Source organism: Triticum dicoccoides, chromosome 3B, assembly GCF_002162155.2.
Source record: "Triticum dicoccoides isolate Atlit2015 ecotype Zavitan chromosome 3B, WEW_v2.0, whole genome shotgun sequence".
Taxonomy (NCBI): domain Eukaryota; kingdom Viridiplantae; phylum Streptophyta; class Magnoliopsida; order Poales; family Poaceae; genus Triticum; species Triticum dicoccoides.
The window spans coordinates 68,781,917-68,787,916 of NC_041385.1; positions in this window are offsets into that span (position 1 = coordinate 68,781,917).

The window sequence follows — 6,000 nt, forward strand, 5'->3', positions numbered from 1 at the left end:
CACTTTAAGGTACTGTAATGAACTCATTCTTTATTTATATTGGTGTTAAACCTACTGTAATCCAATTTCTCTATGGTTCACACCCCTAGATACTACTCATAGATTTATCAAAATAAGCAAACAACACACGAAAAAGAGAATGTGTCAAAAATAGAGCAGTCTGTAGCAATATGTAACTTTAAATACTTCTGTAACTCCAAAAATTATGAAATAAATTGTTGGACGTGAGGAATTTGTCTATTAATCTTCTGTAGAAAGAATCAACCTAAAATCAATCCTCTGGAAAAAAAATGACAGCTATTTTCGTGAGCACAAAAGTTTCTGTTTTTTACAGCAAGATCGCAAAGACTTCACCCAAGTCTTCCCAAAGGTTCTACTTGGAACAAACACTAATTAAAAAATAAAACCAAATCTAAACAGAATCTAGATGAACTATTTATTACTAAACAGGAGCAAAAAGCAAAAAACAAAAATCAAATTGGGTTGCCTCCCAACAAGCGCTATCGTTTAACGCCCCTAGCTAGGCATAAAAACAAGAATAAATCTAGGTATTGCCATCTTTGGTAGGCAACCCATAAGTGGCTCTCATAACAGATTCATCAGGCAATTTAATTTTCTTGCTAGGAAAGTGTTCCATTCCCTTCCTTAACGGAAATTGGAATCTGATATTTCCTTCTTTCATATCAGTAATTTTACCAATCGTTCTAAGGAAAGGTCTACCAAGAATAATAGGGCATGTACGTAGGGTTGCAATCTATATCAAGAACAATGAAATCTAAGGGCACATAATTCCTATTTGCAACAATAAGAACATCATTAATCCTTCCCATAGGTTTCTTCATGGTGGAATCTGCAAGATGCAAATTTAAAGAACAATCATCAAATTCACGGAACCTAGCACATCACACAAAGTTTTTGGAATCGTGGAAACACTAGCACCCAAATCACACAAAGCATAACATTCATAATCTTTAATCTTAATTTTAATAGTAGGTTCCCACTCATCATGAAGTTTTCTAGGGATAGAAACTTCTAGTTCAAGCTTTTCTTCATAAGATTGCATCAAAGCATCAACGATATGTTTAATAAAAGTTTTATTTTGATTATAAGCATGAGGAGAATTTAATACGGATTGCAACAAGGAAATACAATCTATTAAAGAACAATTATCATAATTAAATCCCTTGAAATCCAAAATAGTGGGTTCATTGCTATTTAAAGTTTTGACCTCTTCAATCCCACTTTTATCAATTTTTGCATCTAGATCTAAAAACTCCGAATCATTGGGACGCCTTTTAACTAAAGTTGACTCATCTCTAGTCCCATCTTTATCAATATTCATATTAGAAAAAAAGATTTAATAGGAGTCACAACAATCACTTTTAGATCTTCATCTTTATTATCATGAAAACTAGAAGAACACACTTTCACAAACCAATCTTTTTAGCACGTATCCTAGCGGTTCTTTCTTTGCACTCATCAATGGAAATTCTGATGGCTTTGAGAGACTCATTGATATAATGCTTAGGTGGGATAGATCTAAGTTTCAAAGAATCAACATCAAGAGAAATTCTATCCATGTTCCTAGCCAACTCATCAATCTTAAGCAATTTTTCTTCAATCAAAGCATTGAAATTATTTTGCGAACTCATAAATTCTTTAACATTATTCTCAAAATCAGAGGGCATATTATTAAAATTTCCATAAGAGTTGTTGTAGGAATTACCATGATTATTAGAGGAATTACTAGGAAACATCCTAGGATTAAAATTGCCTCTATTCGTGTTGTTACCAAAATTGTTCCTACCAACAAAATTCACATCCATAGATTCATTATTATTCTCAACTAAAGTGGACAAAGGCATATAATTAGTCAGAAGAAACACTTTTATTAGCAAACAATTTCATAAGCTCATCCATCTTTCCACTCAAAACATTAATCTCTTCAATCTCATGAACTTTTTTACTAGTGGATCTTTCGGTGTGCCATTAAGAATAATTAACCATAATATTATCTAGGAGTTTAATACCTTCTCCTAAAGTGATTTCCATAAAAGTGCCTCCCGTGGCCGAATCTAAAAGATTTCTAGAAGCAAAATTCAATCCGGCATAAAAGTTTTGTATAATCATCCACAAATTCAAACCATGTGTAGGGCAATTGCGTATCATTAATTTAATCCTCTCCCAAGCTTGTGAAACATGCTCATGATCAAGTTGCTTAAAATTCATAATATCGTTCCTAAGGGAGATGATCTTAGCGGGAGTAAAATACTTAGAGATAAAAGCATGTTTGCACTTATTCCATGAATCAATACTATTTTTAGGCAAAGATGAGAACCAAGTTTTAGCACGATCTCTAAGCGAAAATGGAAATAACTTCAATTTAACAATATCATTATCCACATATTTCTTCTTTTACATATCGCAAAAATCAACTAAGTTGTTTAGATGGGTTGGGGGCATCTTCACTAGGAAGGCTAGAAAATTGATCTTTCATAACAAGATTCAACAAAGCAGTATTAATTTCACAAGATTCAGCATCGGTAGTAGGAGCAATCGGAGTGCTAATAAAATCATTGTTGTTGGTATTGGAAAAGTCACACAATTTACTATTATCTTGAGCCATCGTGACAAGCAATCAATCCAACACACAAGAAGCAAGCGAAAAGAGACGAACGGAAGAGGGGCGAAGAAAAGGCAAATGTTTTCAAAAATCGTTTTAGAAGTGGGGGAGAGGAAAACGAGAGGCGAATGGCAAATAATTTAATGCAAGGGAGAAGAGTTTATGATGGGTACTTGGTATGTCTTGACTTGGCGTAGATCTCCCTGACAACTGCGCCAGAAATCCTTCTTGCTACCTCTTGAGCTTGCTGTGGCACCCCAGCTCAGAGAAACCGGAACGCCCCGTATTATAGCCCAGAGATCGAGATGAAGTCTTCTGGAATACGACACTGCTTGACATAGAACAAATCAGCTCTTATTACAAAGGATAAATACAAAGGTCTGATGTTACAAAGGATCACATCATCACGGCAACACTACGCCTGTGATACTACACTTGCTCTATACTAGCAGCGGAATAACGACGAAGGTAGTGAACTCCACTCCGCAGGGACTCTGGCTGGGACACGATCTAGCTCGCACGAACGGAAACCACAATAAGCAATCAAGCAATCACGTCATCACCTGCAATCTGGAAGGACACGCCAGGTCAGTACATTGAATGTACTTGCAAGCTCACAACAACCAAAACATCAAGACAAGACAATTAACATAGCATTAAACAAGTTAATTAATTAACAACTACCATGATGACATCACCTAATAATCACGATATGAACTACTAGAATACTGATAAGCCATCATCTCAGATCTCAAGTACGACATGAACCATCTCACGCTTGGCTAACCGGCCAAGCAATATACCATCTCGGTCACCTCGTGACCAAAACAAGACGGTGATCACTCCCGGATCACAAACGGAAAATCCACATGATCACCTCGTGACCACATCACAAACTGAATGATCCTTCTCAAGATCATCCCAACATCATCATCATCATCCTGCCAAACTGTTACAGCTCACAATATCAACATATACATCACCTATAAGTCATTCCGTCATGTGAGTGTTGATCGAACGGTCTGACCTAGTATGAACTTATGCCCATGACCGAGGACGCGGCTATCGATAGATTAAACACACACACTCTGCAGAGGTAGCACACTGTACCCACACCATAGAACCCATGGCCTCGCACTCCCATTCGGGTGGACCAACGGCGTTCTGACAAAACCGATCTACTGCCATGACACTCTCCCAGCCACTCCGACCAACACCCCCTTTTGGGTTCAGTCCTGGGTGGCCCCGTGCCTAGCAAAGGCACCAACGGCCACCGTCGTGGCAAAACGAAAACGGTCCCAAACGGGGACAAAAAGGCGCCTAACAATAACTACGGGCACACAAGGTTATGTCTGCTTACCGGGCCAGGGTACCGCACGCCCATAACCTTCCCTCGTTGGAGGCACTGGCGAGAGGCACGACAATAGACTGCATTAGGGCCTTCCCATAAAAGGCAAATGTGGTTGCACTAGAAAAAGCCTAGTTCGATGGCACCTGACCAACTTAATGACGGAATTTAACCCCAAAAATATAACTATGACAACTGATACTCCAATGTCAACTATCAAACTATAATCCAAGTCATAGCAATATCCAACAAATAATCCAAGCATAATATCATCATCTCAAAATACTCCAAGGGTAGCACAACACTACTATCATGGTGAATCCGAAAACAATACTCCTACTGCTCCAATAACAAGAATACATCTATTCGACTAAGATCCACAAGTAAACACCATCTCCGAAAATAATACTCCAAGCAATAGAACATCAACTAGCATCATGAAAATAATCATACTAACCAGTAATAATCCAAAGGTAGCATGACATCCAAAGTAATACTCCAAAATATAATAACAGATACCATCATGAAACAATCATAAAATATCAACCACTAATACTCCAATGACAACATGGTAATCATCAACTACAAACATGACTCCTAGTAATCCAAACAATAGCATGGAAACAACAAGATCAAAATAATACCCCGAGAAAATGCCATGCACAGAGTCATGTAGCTAAAGCAATATTTTAAACAAGTTCAAATAGATTAAACCATGTCACTGCATTACAATGATGCAAATGGAGGGTGTGGCTTGCCTGGGGTGGAAGAAATCACCGGGCGAAAGTGCGAGAAACTCGCGGAACGAATCGTCAAAAATCGTACTCTCTCTCGGAGGGGGCTGAATAAGGGAAAGGGCATAATGGTCATTTTCAGAATATTAAAACATGGTGAAAATGGTTCCATCAGAACTGGCTCGACGAAACGAAGAAGTGGGCTTTGGAATCACCTAATTTGGAGCTACGGGTAAAAAGATATAGCTGTTTTTCTGCTAGGGACCTATCTGTAATAGAAATTTTTACAGATTGGGCCAAAACAGAAAAGCTGAAAGCGCATTTAGGGAAATACGCTTTCACTTATCCACTCAAACGGTGGTGGGGCCGGGCTCGGGGTCGCTGACGTATGGGTCCCACAGGCTGTGGGGCCCGTCACTTATCCATGTGGGCTGGCCGATTCAACGCCTAAGAGGTTGACCAGCGGGGCCCGCGGGGCCCATCAGCCAGCTGCAGGGGGGCCGGCCGTCGTTGTCCTCCTTGCTGCTCCCCCGTGCAGGACAGAAGAGGCAGGGTAGGGGCCGAGCTACCGGCAACGTGGCGGCTGGCTTAGGCCACCTCCGGCCGAGCGGCAACCACCGGCGGGATCGGGGGACTGCGCCGCACCCATCCCCAGGCAGAGGGAGCGCCGGGGAGGAGTGGAACGACCGCGAGGATGGAGGAACAGAGGCGGTTTGGTGGTGGTGGTGGTCGTCGGAGCAGGGCGCTCCGGTGAGGTCTGAGGGGTCAGGGCGGCTCGCGGGGACGAGGGGGAGGCTCTGGTGGTGATGGGAGGGAGAGAGGGGCTCCGGTTGGCCGAGATGGAGAGGCGGCCGAGAGGCGACGGCGGCGGCCGAACGTGGAGGCTGCGACCATGGTGCACCCCGGTGAGGGAAAAGGAGGTGGGGTGAGCCGCAGAGGAGAGGGGAATGCGGAGGGCAAGTTGGGGGGATGAGGGAGTGGCTAGAATGGCCGGAACCAAACCGAGTCCGAGGCAGCCATGGCGGACATCGGCGATCTCCGGCAGATTGGGCGACTCCAGAGGCAAATGAGGAACGGGGAGGGGCTTGGGAACTGCGGGAGGGCTCGGGCACTCCTTATATAGCCGAGGGGAAGGCTCTGGAGCATCACTAGTGAGCTCGAGTAGTGCTCTAATGGGGGACAGAGGCTGGCCATGGCACGGGCACTATTCTAGCGGCGCATTTAAGGTGAACCACGACGAGGCAGCAACGCAGGGAGATGCAGTCGATCACGGGGAAGCTCCAGGACACGGTTGA